This window comes from Mesocricetus auratus, unplaced genomic scaffold, assembly GCF_017639785.1.
Source record: "Mesocricetus auratus isolate SY011 unplaced genomic scaffold, BCM_Maur_2.0 Super-Scaffold_100004, whole genome shotgun sequence".
Classification (NCBI taxonomy): Eukaryota; Metazoa; Chordata; class Mammalia; order Rodentia; family Cricetidae; genus Mesocricetus; species Mesocricetus auratus.
In genome coordinates, this window is record NW_024429189.1 from 52,173,186 (window position 1) to 52,188,972 (window position 15,787).

The 15,787-nt window shown below is 41.6% G+C and overlaps 1 long non-coding RNA gene across 1 annotated transcript; it reads right to left on the reverse strand.

Moving 5' to 3' along the window:
- Window positions 1-504: 504 nt before the first annotated feature.
- On the reverse strand, window positions 505-15,787 carry LOC110343063. Its single transcript, XR_002385260.2, has 4 exons — window positions 15,720-15,787; window positions 3,981-4,299; window positions 3,452-3,496; window positions 505-3,268 (listed from the first exon to the last, which is right to left on the reverse strand). It is a non-coding gene; the product is annotated as an uncharacterized LOC110343063 (long non-coding RNA).

A 15,787-nucleotide genomic window follows, 5' to 3' on the forward strand; every position in this document is an offset into this window, starting at 1 on the left:
TGGCACTACATTCGTGGGGTCTGGATAAGTCCCCTGTTGGCCTCACAGCCATCAATCTTTGATTCAAGAGCTTCCCCTTATCTAGTCAGCTGTCTTTGTGGGTTTCATCATCATGGTCATGACCGCTTTGCTCATCACTCCTCCATCTCTGTCACTAGGTTGCAGGAGTTCAGTTCAGTGTTTAGCTGTGGGTATCTGTCTCTGCTTCCATCAGTCCCTGGATGAATGTTCTAGGATGGCATATAAGGTAGTCATCCACAGGACAACTTTTTAATCACTTTTCTTCTTCCACCATGTAGGTCCCAGAGACTGAACTCAAATCATCAGGTTTACAGCAAGTGCTTTTCCCTCAAGCCATTTTTCTGGCCCAAATATTTTTAAACAACTCTAAGTGAACAACTGCCTTTATATGATTTCTTCCCTATGTATTCAAAAGACCTGTGAACAAATACCATTTATTTCACCTGGTTATATTACATAGCAAAAGTGAAGGAAATTGACAGACATAATTCAGGTCTTTAATAAATGGCTTGAGTCCATCAAAAGAAAAGACAGGGTCCATCAAATAAGGTTTAAAACACACCCAGCATAACAGCACTCTTCTATGGGCCCAACGAAGCTAACTACTATGCTGTAAAGAAAGCCACAGGAAGAGTAACCAGAATCAGGCCATCAGGTCCAAGGCACCAAACCCTGCCAACTCACCAGTGACTTGTGCAGGCAGAGAGTCAGCCTTCCTTGAGGCTGCAGCTCTGCACAGCAGCCTCTTTGCTGTGACAGCTGAGCAGGACCCAGCCAAGCTGTGGCTGGACGCAGACGGACACACACTGAGCAACTCCTGTTCTTTCTAACTGTAATATTTGTTTGGATGATTTGTTACAGAGTAGAAAACAAATAACATGCCTTTCGGTTGATTTTTTACTCTACTTTTTGTATTAGAACATTACTAACATTCACTGAAATTTGATTTTCCTCGTTCATCTAAGACATATGCACCCTAAGAAGTCAAAATCCTGATAAAAGCAAACACTTTTAGAGTAATACTTTTCCATGACTTTCTTGTATGTGTACACTTTATAACGTGCACAATGGAAGCAAATAAGCAGAAGGCAACTATAGCACACTAAATAGAAACCTCCCAATAGACCTCTAACTATAATAGCCCAAGCATAGCTCTTCAAAACTTAAAGCCATGATGCAGCTTCTTCTCATCCTTCCTGAAGTTCTTAAAGCCTCAACAGTCTTAAAGTCTGCTCACCCTAAATGTCAAAACAAAACTGAATGGTGTGTGGGCAGGGGAAGGGCCTGGCTGAGCCTACAGACCTTGTGTCTGCTAAGTATGCTCGCTGTCAGTAAGCTACCATCTCAACCCAGAGATCAATAGTAAGTGACAAATGGTTACCAGAGTAAGGAAAGCGGGACAATTTTGTGAATTACCTCCACTAATTTCACCATCCATAGAGAAAAGCTATGGGTTTGTCTACTCAGAAAGCTCTCACATGCACAGGATTGGATGTACATAGAAAACAAAAGCAAAATCCCCTCCCTTTGTTTTTTCCCTGAAGTAGGATTTGACTTGCTCCTAACTCTCTCTCTCTTATTTGCATTCACATGTGGTTTCAACACAGGTGGTTACTCTGTTGGCTGGTCTTATGACAACTTGACACAAACTACAGTCATCTGAAATAAGGGAACTTCAACTGAGAAGATGCCTGCATACGATCCTAACTGGTGACTGATGTGAGAGGGCCCAGCCCATTGTCCACCCTTGGTCTGGTGGTCCTCAGCTCTATAAGAAAGCAGGCTGAGCAAGTCACAAGGAACAAGCCAGTAAGAAACACCCCCCCCTCACTTCTGCATCTGCTCTTGCCTCCAGGTCATGTCCTGTCTGAGTTCCTGTCCTGAGGCCCTTCAATGATGGTCATGGTGTTTTATCATAACCCTTAGACAGTTACCCAAGTCTTTTTTATGTTTTCATTTTGATTTTGTGTGTGTGGCGATTTGGATGAGAATGTCTCCTATGGTCTCATGTATTGGAATACTTGGTCCCAAGCTGGTGGCACTGTTTGAGGTTTCAGAGGTGTCATCCTGCTGGAGGAAATAGTCCCTGCAGGTGGGCCTTGAGAACTCAAAGTCTCTTTACTCCCAGTTCACACAGTCTGCTTCGTGCACGCAGTTCAAGACGTAAGCTATTGCTTCCTGTTCCTACCGCCATGCCTGCTATGTGCTTCTCCCTATAATGGACTCTTATCCTTCTGTAACCATAAGCCCAAACAAACTTGTTCTTCAATGAATCACGTTGATCATGGTGTTTTATTACAGCCACACAAAAAGTAACGATGATGACATGTAAGGGTGTTTCACTTGCATGTATGTCTGTTTATTATATGAGTGCAGCCTGGTACTCATCAAGGCCAGAAAAGGGTGTTGATGCCTCTGGAACTGATGTTACAGATGGTTATGAGCAGGCATGTGGATGTTGGGAAGCAAACCCCAGCTCTTTGGAAGGACCCCTGAGCTGTCTCTCCAGCATCCAACCCAGCTCCTTCTTGTTGTGTATCTAAGGATTCAGGTATTATGCCGGCCTGCCACTGTCACCTGGCAAAATGCCCTCAAGCAGTACCCTGGTCAACCCAGGGTTCCAGGACTACTAGTCAGCACACAGGTGCAGAGTGTTGTTATTTTGCTTAAGATTAGAAGTTAGAAGTTAGAAATTAGAAGGGGCAGAAGGAGAAACAGAAGGATGAGCACGAAACAGAAGCTTCAGCACAAGCCATGGAGTGTACAAGCCAATGTTTTATTGTAGCGGAGGGAGAGCGAGAAGGAGGAATGACAGACTTGAAAGAGATGAATGGGGTAAGAACAGAGCAGAAGGAGAGTGAGATAAGAGGGGAGTGGCAGATAAGAGTGTAAGTGGGCAGGGCTCTGTCCTTTAAAGGGGTCCTTTGCACCTGAATGCAGACTGGTTCTCATGGAACTCTGAGCTGGCCAGAGTGCTGCCTGAGTGCATTCTGCCAGGTAACTGGGCAGGCCAGAGTAATGCCTGAACCTTTCATTCCTACCTTTACCAATCAGTAAGAGGAGGTGGGGTGTTAGGCATGGTAGGTTAGGAATAAGGACATCGAGTTCTTAACACTGCTTCCTGCCGACCTGGGGGGCGTTGGCCATCTTTGGGGACCTGAGAAAGCTGCGGTGTTGCCACATCCTGGCGTAGCTGGTTGCTCCATCACAGTCCAGGCTCTACGGAACTCTCTGGCACCTCTTAGACCTGGCAAGATGTTAGCAGAATAGAGGACAAGGTTAAGTTTAGAAAAAAAAATTTCTTCTTAGGTCTTGGTATTTGAGGGGGAAGATCTTAATATGAGGGAGGGGTTCCTGAAGGGGTCCCAAGATGAGGAAAGGGAATCCCAGGACCGGGGAGAGGTTGAATAATATCTGGAGTGAATCTTACCTGTTTGGATGGGCCCAGTTCTGCTCCCTGGAACTTACAAGAAGCCTTTGAATTTGTGAAAGCATAAGTATTAGACATATTAACAGCATATCTATGTTATAAGCGACTTGGCTGAAAGCATTAACATTTTTAAAATTGACAGATATTTTTTAGCATAATGAAAAGTACCTTAATCTTGATCTTGAAGTTATGATCATATAGTGGTATAGTTTGGTGTTTAGTATTCTGTTGGAGTTAGATTAGTGGCTTATCAGAACTTTATTAATATTAAGACTATGAACAGTAGCATAATGAAAGAGAGAAATCTGGAATATATTTCATTCTTTTTAATGTTTCAACTCACTTTATGACATTACCTTCTTATATAGATAAACCTTAGAATACCTGTTCCTGAAATCTGTTTTGTGACAGAGCTTTGCATTGTCTGTTACTTTAAGTTGGCAAAGCTACCAGTAGTCAAAAGCATTAGAGTTCTTGAGGAGGATTAAATTTTACCTGAGTTAATGATCAAAGAATAACAAAGACTCACCATCTGGCTGCATGCACAGCCACGCCCAGGGTCCTCCACAGTTGTTGAAGTCAGAGGCTTTTAAGGACACCTGCCTTCTGATGAAAGCATGGGACCGGTAGATTGGGTACTTTTTAGGAGGACTTCACTACCCCTGACCCAAGAAACGTGGAGAAAAATCGATTCCATTGTCCTCTTGTCCACTGTAGAGTCCTTTGCAGCAGTTGAGGCGAAGGGCAGGATTGGTCAGTGGCCAGCATTGACACTTTTGTGGGCGGAGTTTCTTCAGTGCCCACCATTCTTCTTGGAGGAAATGGGGTGGGGCCAGCGGCTGGCCTGTCTGTTATAAAAAAAAAGCTTTAAAAAACACTTAAATGCCATGTTCTCTAGATCTCTGAGCATTTGAGGGCTGTCTGTTTGTTTAGTATATCTCAGCAGACAAAATTTATCTTTAGTAACTTGCCTTAAGCGCATAGGTGGCTAGAGAAAAATACTATTTTGTAATAGCTTCACCTTTGTAGACAACTTACAGGAGGGACTGGGAGGTATGAATATTTTGTTAATTTAAAATAGATCTTTATATAATAATTTTGAAATATTTGAGACTTAGAATAGTTGAAATTAAATTATTTATTAAGTTACCTTACATTCCTTTCAATGGCTGCATATAGATACATTAAACAGGACTGGGGAAAAGGAAGAAGGAAGGACCAGAGTATAATTTCTGATCTGCACATTGTAGCAGACAGACAGATTTAAAGAGACAGAGTAGACTTAAACTGCCGGTGACATGAAAGCAGGTCCGTTGCAGATAGAAGAGGAGTCCTGGAAAGGCCCAGTATTCCATAAATAAGGCGTGCACAACAGGGCCAGTGACGGAAGAAATTAGGGGCAAAAATAAAAGTGCAAATGAATTGTATCTGTCAGCAGGGTTGGCCGGCCAAAGCTGGCTAGACTGAGTGGGTGTGCCTACCGCTAGGTCATGCGGCCAAGATGGTGGCCCCCAGGTTAGACCACTTGGCCAAGACGGTGGCCTCCATAAGCACATTCCCCGTCTGCTGGTGGGAGTGGCCTTTTTTCTGCACGAGTGAGGCAGAAAGATGTGTGACCACTGTAGGTCTAAGACAAAACCGGAGAGATTCCCCTTGGGTCTGAGCAATACAAAACCCTAAAGCCTCAAACCTCATTCGTAGGAAAAAAATGAAAAATTCTCAGAGCGTCCCTAGCAGACGCTAACCCAGCCAGGCCATTGTGAGCTGGTGGCATCCGCATGGAGAAGAAACCCATTGGAAGGGCAGCTGGATGTAAAGGAGGAATTCACCACTCCAAGCTGAATGAACAGGAGAGAGATAAAGCAGGACACTCCTGGGGCAGGTTTAGCCACGGTGAAGAGTGGCGGGAAGCTTCTGTGGCCCCGGGAGTTTTAGCTTGCAGGGAAGAGAAAAGCAAGATAGAACAGTAGAGGCCGCACTCCCAACTGTGGATCACTGGTAGAATGTAGGGTGACAATAAGCAGGCACATGTTTGAGGGGGGGGCCAGCTTCCATGAGAGAGGCAGAGGAGATCCGAAGCCTGTAATCTCCAGCGTCCCAGAGACTAAAGGAGGATGAGTGACAGGCAGCAACTGATTTCTGTGATTTGTCAAACATGGATCAGGGCTAGGGCTCTCGGAGCCGACAGACACGTGGTTCTCCAGAACTGGGATTTTCCAACAATCCGAAAATGAGACCACAGTCTCGATAAGTCCTAACTCATGGGAGCCAGGGAGGGGTGGGCTTAGCAAACATTGTGATAATGGATAGAAGAATCCAGAGATCCTTAGTTGGAAAAGTGACCTTGTTGAAGTTCACAAGGCCCCGGCATCTCAGATTGCACAGGTAGGAGCACAGGAGAAAATGCAGGGAAAACCTGCTTAGTCACATTCACCAAAATGTTGTTATTTTGCTTAAGATTAGAAATTAGAAATTACAAGGGGCGAAAGGTGAAATAGGACAGGAGCTCGAGCGCGGATCCGGGACTAGTGCCATTCAGCACAAGCCATGCAGTGTACAAGCCAATGTTTTATTGTAGCGGAGGGAGAGAGAGAAGGGGGAAGACAGACTTGAGAGAGACGAATGGGGTAAGAGCAGAGCAGGAGGAGAGTGAGATACGAGGGGAGTGGCAGATAAGAGTGTAAGTGGGCAGGGCTCTGTCCTTTAAAGGAGTCCTTGGCACCTACGTGCAGACTGGTTCTCATGGAACTCTGGGCTGACCAGGGTGCTGCCTGAGTGCATTCTGCCAGGTAACAGGGCAGGCCAGCGTAATGCCTAAACCTTTCACAGAGGACCCCTTTAAAAGAAAGACCCGGCAAGACCTGGCTGGTGAAACTCACAGAAACAGTTGACCTGAACAAGGGGGAAGCCAGACTCATGGCTGAGAGGCCAGCAAGGGACTGATCCAGACCCACTGAATGTGAGTGTCAGTGAGGAGGCCTCAGCAATCTATGGGTTTCCGGTACTAGATCAGTATTTATCCCTGGCGTACGAATGGACTTTGGGAGCCCATTCCACATGGAGGGATGCTCTCTCAGCCTGGACACATGGGGGAGGACCTAGGGTTGGTGGGGCATGAGGGAGGAGGGGAGGGAGAAGGAGCTGGGATTGACATGTGAAGCAAGTTTGTTACTAATTTAAATTTAAAAAAAAAAAGAAAGAAAGAAAGACCGTGCCCACTTAGACTCTCTTTCTCCCTCTCTTTCCTGCTGTTCCCCTGGGGCAGACAGGAAAAGTCCTGTCTGCCTCTTCTGTTCTCTCTCTGTCTCTGTGTCTCTTTACCTCTTTTCTCTTTCTCCCCTGCCCCCTTTCCCTTTCTATAACATTTTTCACTAAGCTCTGTCTGCCAGGCATGTCTGTCCCACACCTCAGTCACCCTCGCCTGCCAAGGTTCCCCTGGCGCTTTATCATAACCATGTATCTGAGTAGGTTTGTTAAGCTAGTGGATTTTTTTTTCTGTCCGAGTATTTTGATGTCTGATTCTTGAAAGTAATAAATTCCTTTTTATCAAATCTACACATTTTCTAACTACTTACGGCAAGTCCTGTTTTTACATTCTGTTGCATTTCTGAAGGTCCTGTTTGTTGTTTTTGGCACTATCACTGGAAACTTCCATTGGAGAATTCACAACACTGGGTACCTAGCTGCTTCAGGCCTGCGTTTGCCACTCCACCTTACTCAAATTCACATCCTTCATTTAAAAAAAACCTAAAATAAGGTGAAACAACACAAACACACTAGTTCTGCTTACTTAAAACTTCACTGTGCTCAACCAAAGCACTTAACAAATGCATGCTGTAACCAACAGTAACACACATTCCTTTGCAAGGTAGTCGAGAGCTGAGTTGGCTGAACTATGGCCACATTGCTGTCCAGAGCTGAGCGGGAGAGTAGAGGGAAGGGCAGGCACAGTTTTCAGTTTCAACTAATATTTAAGAAGTTGCTAAACTCTGACCTTCTTGGAGATGAATGTGGTATTGAAGATTATTCAAGAAAAAGAGAGGCGAAGTGAAAGAAAGATAGAGGTCCTAAGAGCAAGAAATAAAAGCCCTGCTATTTTTACACTGAAAGTCATGAATGTCCTTGCTTTGGTTAGCTTCAATTCATAGTACTGGTGATATTTATTTTGCTAATTACAGCATAGAAAGGTTTTTCTTCAAGTGAACATCTTGTGACTCCTATATTTATCTGAGTTCTTTTTAATCTCTGTATGAGCTGAGCTACTATCTGAGTCTGTCTCAGCCAAGCTTATTGGCAACTCCAGTTTATTTGTCAACAACTTAGGAAGCATTCGTTTTAAACTAAAGGGCATCCTAGTCCTTAGATGCAATCCAGCCTCAGTTTCATAAAGCCAATTCAATACAGTCATCCGCCTCTAGGTTAACTTTTGGAACCAAGATCATTCCTGCTGGTTAAACTGTGCTTTTGCCTTATTGTGAAGAACAAACAAACCTTGGGAGTACTACCCCATTTATGCCCTTAGTAATACAATTAATTCATACAACTTCTATTTCCAGTTTCATACTAAAGTATAACATGTCTGCTTTTGTGTAAGAATTATTCTTCCAGATTGGTGGAAGTCTTTTTCAAATGTAAAAAAAATTGTCAATGTTAAAAATTGTATTTCTAAACATATTAGAAAACAAGAGAAAGGGGGGTAGATGAGTTGTACATGAAAAGTCATCACAAATTTCTATAAAATCAGAGAATTAAAAAGTAGGAAGGATTATCTATAAGAATTAGTATGTTTATAAAGACTGTTAATTTATTAAAACTACTAAAAAAGTGTCCTATTGATCCCTTGGAGAACTTTATTAGCCTTTATGTTTTTCTACAAAAACAAAAGCAGATAAGTAATTTTAGAAATAAAAGACAATAAACAGATGTTTTCTACAGAAGGAAGAATTCTGCCTTGAGACTATCAATTATTAACTGAGTTTTGGGGGAGGCTTAATTTTCCTTATTTTTATCTTAGCATTTCATACATACATAGAATATGTTTTTCCTGAATCCAATCTCCCCATTTTCCCCCCCAACTCATTTCATAATCCCCAATACTTTTCTCTCCCAAGTTCGTGCTATTTTTTAAAGTTCACTAAGGCCAGTTAATTCTTCCAGTATGTTCATATATACTGTCTATAGGACCATCCATGGGAGCATGGGTTTCTTCAGTGATGTAACAACTGATAAGTTGCCCATGCTCTGGTAAATAACCCCTCATTCATATTCCTGTAAGCAACTCTAATTTAACTCATTAGATCATAAAAACAGACACAAAAGTAGAAGTGGGACTAGCTGGTCAAGGGAAAGGAGTCAGTATGCATGAGAAGGGAACAAAAGAGTGATGAGCAAAAGTGATCAGAACACATATTATACAGGTATGAAAATGTCAGTGAAACCCATTATTACATAGTTAATATAAAATAAAAACTACTAGTGGTTACTATTCTGTCATTGTCTACTGTTCTCTAAAGGAAAACTTTCTATCGGTGCTTAACAGTGGTACCCCATCCATTTGAGGGTCTGTAACTAATGTCATTAACTAGATAGCTTATAAACAACAGGCCGGGCTCCAAAGCAATACAGAGAAACCCTGTCTCGAAAAACCAACAAACAAAACAAAAATAAACAACAGAAATTTATTTCTAATTATGCTGGCGGTTGGCAAACACACAACCAAGGAGAGAGCAGATGTAGTATCTGGCAAGAGCCAGTGTTCTGTTTGGTTTTGTTTTGTTTCCGTAATGAATTTCAAAGTGACACAATATTCAAATCATAATAAATATCACTAGATGTCAATGCTTTGACTGTGTTGGTGTACCTGTAGTATTGCCCCCTTTCACCGTTCATACAAGTGTTAACACATGTAGAGGGCCAATGCAATTTATTATGAAAATGGTTTTCATCTCATCTCCTTGGAGACTTCCAGAGACCCTCCCCATGTCTATGTGTCTCTTTTTAAGAACTGTGCACATAACATGTGGATGCTGGGGTATACAGGCAGTTCGTGTATTTAACTCTCATCCCTGGCAGAAATAGAAAGCTACTCTTAATGTACAAATTCCAACCTTACAAAGAAATCCTCCAGAGTGAACAGGAAGCAAGGCTCAAGTCTTTGTAAAAGCATACTAAAAGAGGAAAACTAGCTGGAGGTCCTTCAAAAATAATATAACAAGAAGGTGAGCTATGAACTGCTCATAGTGACACATCCGTAATCCAAGCACTCAGGAAATTTAGGGAAGAGGACTAGCTTGAGTTCAAGGTCATCTTGAATTTCACGATAACCTCTTATCTCAAAGAAAGGAAGGAAGAAAGACTAGAGTAGTAAAAGTGGTAACAGAAAGAAAACATATCAACCAATTTCAAAAGTATTGGAAATGTCAATATCCCTTAGCTTTGAGAAGATATGGAAGAGCTAGAAAAAACATAATTCCTCCCTGAGAATCACCACTGAATAGGAAGAGAAGAAACGATGACACTAGGACTAGCTTTACTGAGTTTTTACTTTTCCTAAGCACTTTTGTTTTTAGAGTTGTTTAAAAAATAATAAATTGAAGGCGAGGGTGTAATGATTTCAATAGACCCAAGATATATGATAAATGGGTGTTTATTGGGGAACACTTACACAGATCATAATAAAGAACCGCGGGAGCGCTTCTCTGCCAGTCCTGTGGGATTGATTAACTCAAGAGAAAAAGCCTGCACAAGCAAGACCACGCCTCACGCTCCCTCTTTCCGCTTATGTCCACCTGAAACCACGCCCAAAGGGGTGTGGCCACATTACAGGTTTACCGACAAGACGCCACTACAACAAATTTCTTTATCCATTCTTCTGTTGATGGGCACGTAGGCTGGCTGCATCTCTCATGTGAATAGTGACGCCATAGCATAGATGCATAGGTATCTTTGAAAAGTGCTGGCTTAGACTCCTTTGGGTGTGTGCCAGGGGTGGTAGAGCTGGGTCATGTGGTAGTTCTATTTTTAACTTTTAGAGCCACCCTTACTTTGACTTCCACAATGACCAAACTAATTTTCATTTCCACTGGCAGGGTTTTTCTTCCTACCCACTCTGTCTCTCCCAGAACTTTTGTTATTAGTCTTCTGTTTCTGGTTGTGAGTCTAGCCATCAATGGCTGAGTTATCTCTCCCACCCATTATTAGTCTTCTTAACAGTAGCCTAACTGGAATAAATAGAAATCTCAAAGTAGTTTCAATTCTAATTTTCCTGGTGGCTAAGAATACTGAACATGATTTCATATGAATATTCACCATTTGTACTTCATCTTTTAAGAATGTCTCTTTGTGGGCTGGAGAGATGGCTCAGAGGTTAAAAGCCCTGGATGCTCTTCCAGAGGTCCTGAATTCAACTCCCAGCAATTACCTGGTGGCTCATGGTCATCTATAATGAGATCTGGTCTTCTGGTATGTGAATACATAATAAATAAAGAAATATTTAAAAAGAGGAAGGAATGAAGGGAGAAAGAGAAGAAAAAGGAAGGAAGGGAGAGAAAGAAAGAAAGAGAGAGAGAGAAAGAAAGAAAGAAAAGAGAAAGAAAGAAAGAAAGAAAGAAAGAAAGAAAGAAAGAAAAAAAAAAGAAAGAAAATGTCTCTTTGATTGCCTGTGTAGACTGGAGCCAGGTGGGGATGGGAACATGAGAGATCCGGTTGAAAGTTGAGGTGGTTGGAAGAAGAGGGTAATGAAAGAGATGATTGACGAAGGGTGTATTTCTGGGTCAGGTAGAAACCTGATGCATTTGATCCCCAGAACCCGAAAAATGTTGTCCTCTGAATCCATATCTATGCTGTGGCACACATGTACTTCCCCACACATACATACATCATATACATATACATTTATGAATACATACACTAATAAATAAGTAAGAAAGGGATTGGAGATATAAGTCAGTTCCTAAAATGTTTTCTTAACATGCATTAAGCCTTGGGTTCAGTCCCCAGCACAGCATAAACAGAACCCAATCTTGGGGAGTAGAAACAGGGGAATCAAAGCTCAAGGTCATTTTTGGCTACACAGCCAATGCAAGGCCAGCCTGAACTATACGAGATTCTCAAATTATGTATAAATAAATGAAAATAAAAAGTTTCACTTGCACAAATAAAAACACACTTCCAGGAAGAAACTCCATCAATACTTGATGAAATTAAACCTAACCACCAGTGAGATCTGTGTTACTTGATGACTTAAATACCTTAGCTTAAAAGCAAGAAGTGGGTCTTGCCTCTTCCAACAAATGACTCTGCACAATGAATGTAAATTGCAGTGTCATTCTTGAACAATAAAGACCTTCACAATTTTTTGTGATACAAGTGTGTAAGCTCACATTAGGAGAAACATTCAAGCAACTATAGAATTGTTGGAGCAATCCAAGAAAGGCTATCACAACATGCTCACTGAAACTACTTTCAGATTACAGCAATTTAATTTTTTTTCTATGTAACTGTCAAAAATGTGTTCTAGTTTTCAGCCTTGACACATGGCACTGATATGTGAATTACACATTACATTCACACATAAACGTTAGGGAAACTTCCCTTGTTTGACTGTGTTTGAAGGCTCTGTTTCATTTCTATAGGATATCAGCTTGATTGATGCTGTAAAATGCGTTTTCCATTTATCTTCTTTGCCATGAAGGATTTTCATATCTGTGTGTGCTCCCTTTCCCTCAGCATATGAAGAGATAAGCATTTATTGAAGAATATCATTTGTTGTATGCATTTTGGAGCCTCACATTAGACATTTGAATTAAATACACCCCAAGTCTTCTTACAATTTACTTGTAAATTTATTATAGTTAGAAAACAATTTGTAGGGAAATCCAAAATTAAACTGGTTTAACAGGCCATTAATCTTCAGTAATAAATAGGAGACAAAAAGCTGCACATAGTTAGGCTCTGGTATTCACACATCTCTCAATACTGACCCAACCTGCTTCCTTCATCTTCCTGCCTCAGAGAAGCAGTGAAAATATTTTCCCACTAACAAAAAAGTTAGGTAATATATCCCAAAGGAAAGAAGGAAGAAGGAAGGAAGGAAGGAAGGAAGGAAGGAAGGAAGGAAGGAAGGAAGAAAGGAAGGAAGGAAGGAAGGAAGAAAGGAAAAAGAAAGACAGCCAGGCAGTGGTGGTGCATGACTTTAATCCCAGTACTTGAGAGGCAGAAGCAGGTGAATCTTTGTGAGTTAAAACCAGCCTTGTCTACAGATTGAGTTCCAGGAAAGGACAGCCAGAGATACACAGAGAAACCCTGTCTTGAAGAAAGCTAAATAGGAGCTGAAGAGTGGTTAAGGGCACTGGCTGCTCTTCCAGAGGACCGGGTTTCAATTTCCAGCACCCACATGGCTCACAACTGTCTGTAATTCTAGTTCCAGGGAACCTGACAGTCATGGCAAATGACCAATGCATATAAAATAAAATATAAATAAAGCTAAATAAATAGAAGGGAAAATAAATAAATAAATCATCCTTTATGTAGAAAACACCTAAGAATTAGTGTAATAGACATTTTTTAGATTTTTCTTATTTGTTTCAGTGCATGTGTGGGTGTAGAGATCAGAGTAGGACTTGTGGGAGTTGACCTCTCCTTTCACATTTAGGTTCGCAGGCCTGGAACTCAAATCATCAGGCTCAGCGAAGCACCTTTACCCACAGAGCCATCTCGACACCCTAACTCACATGATGGCTTTAGCAGTGCTGGACAGCAGTTGAACAGGACACAAAAGATAGATGATGTGAAGATAAATCAAGGAAAGACTGAGTAGGAAGTGAGTTTATAAATTGTCTGCCTAACCACTCTGCTCGTTACAATCAAATAAGAAAGAAAAAGACATAAAGGGAGAGAGGGAGATGTGAGGTTGGAAGAAAAAGGGGGAGAAAGGGGCATTTTATATCCTAGGCCAGCAGTTCTCAACCTGTGGGTCATGACCCATCTGGAGGTCAAATGACCCTTTTACAGGGGTGGCGTATCAGATATTTACATTATGTCATAACGGTAGCAAAATTACAGTTATGAAGTAGCAATGAAAATCATTTTATGGCTGGTGGTCACCACAACATAAGGAACTGTATTAAAGGGTGGCACCATTAGGAAGGTTGAGAACCACTGCCCTGTCCTTAGCTGTAATATTTTGTGGTTGATACTGTTTCTGCCAGTCTGTTTTAAATTCAGTTATTGGATTAAGCCAATTAATTAATCCAGCCCAGTACTCAAGAGAAAGGGAACCAGGTTCCCCATCTTGAAGGCATAGGGATGTTGGCATGAGGGGGTTCCTGAAGGGAAATGATCCTCTAAGAGGTGAGAATAAAAACTAGGTTCAGCCCAACTAAGTCTACCAGGCTGGATCAAACTTCTAGAAAATCTGATGCCAGGCAGTTTAATAAACTGCCAGAATATTTAAACACAATGTAATTTGGGGGGGGGAAGCTTCCTGGTGTAAAACAATCCCCAGTGTTCAATTCCACAAGGAGGCAATAATTACATCAAAAGGTAACTCAAAGTACACGTCATTTCTTAAGAAGATGGGTTCTAGAGAAGCTATTTGTACTACCTTAAGGTCCTAAGGAATGATGTAGCCTAATCTAGATCACACAGAAAGCACAGAAGTCATTTGGGATATTAGCCTGGTCCTGGTTGTGATAGCTTGGGGGAGCTCCTGGCTGTTCAGGTAATATAAAGGTCATTTAGATTTTCAGCACCTCTGCTCCTGGTTGTAGGAGCTTGGTAAGACCTGGCCCCCCCAAAAATATCGAAGATCACCAAGGTTATTAATCACCTCTAACTCACAGCCTTCTGTGAAAAGAATTTATGTATTGTTCCTGGCTGCTTAACATCCCTGGTTCCCGAGAAATCTGTGGGCACAGGGACCTTTGTGATCCCAACATCATTCCATATTCTATTCTTGCATAGTACTGTTGTGCAGGAGTCCTATCTTAGCTCTCTTATTTTACCCTACTCAGTCTACCCTGAGTGAGCTCAACTACTCCCAGAAGTTCTATTGACACCTACATAACAGATGGATCTAAAATTATCTTTACCCTAGCCTCTCTCTGTGAGCCCATATTTAAATTTTCAAGTGTATATCACAAATCTCTACCCAGAAAGCCATCATGGCCTATCCAAAACCAATTTTTTGTTTTCCTCTCGCCATGTCTCTACTGCTCTAAATCTTCAGCCCTGTTATCCACACAAACTCCTTCTCAGTTCCTGTCCTTCTTAACTCTCATAGACTTTGACATAGATTTATCCTGATTATTTATATGTCCTAAATAACTCAATTGAGTCCCTTATCTCAGTCATTACTATCTATCTGTACAGGCTGTCATTCATCTCCAACTCTACAGCAGTAACATAAAAATTGATTTCACTGTCTAGTCTCACACCATTCTAATTTATCTTTTGTCAGGTTTATCTTGGTTAAAATATGGATCTTAGCTCATATATCTCTATAAAAGCCTTGAATGGCTCACTAATAACTTCATTTTAAAGCCCAAGCTTTTTAAGGTCATTATATAAGACTAAAAAAAATAAATCTATCCTAATGTGTTTCAGCTGAATCGCCTATCACTGTCTCAACATTTCTTTAGCAAACCACAGTCATTACCTGAAAATACCAGGTACTTTTACACAGACACACATGTCACATGTACTTCCTCTGCCTGAAGACCCCATACTCTCTGCCCTGCATAGAAAACTCTTGTTCCCATGGTTTGAAAAGGCCATTTTCTGAAAATCTAACTTCACTGGATGAAAAGTCATTTCACTTCCTGTACCCCACAACATTTGTCATACACTGATAGTATTTGTCTGACACCTGTATGTTGTGAATACTTTTAGGACTGTTTCAATTTCAAATTTCCTATCTTAGCCTTCTCATAAGGAGATGAAAAATGAGAGTAAAGACAGGGAGGTAACCACAGCTTAATGGTTACAAACCCCTGTTGCTTTCCCAAAACCCCAGAGTGTGGTTCCCAGGACCTCACAGGTCAGTTCACAGTCACCTATAGCTCTAGCCAGGGGGTGCAAAGTTCTCGTCTGGTCACTGCAGGCAGACACATACTCATACACCACACACACACACACACACACACACACACACACACACACACACACACCATAAGTTTGTCAGGTTCTTAGGTTTTTATTGCTATGAAGAGACACCATGACCACTGCAACTCTTATAAATGAAACCATTTCACTGAGGTGGCTCACTTACACTTTCAGAGGTCAGTCCATTATGATCATGCAGGAGAGCATGAAGGCGTGCAGACAGATGTGTTGCTG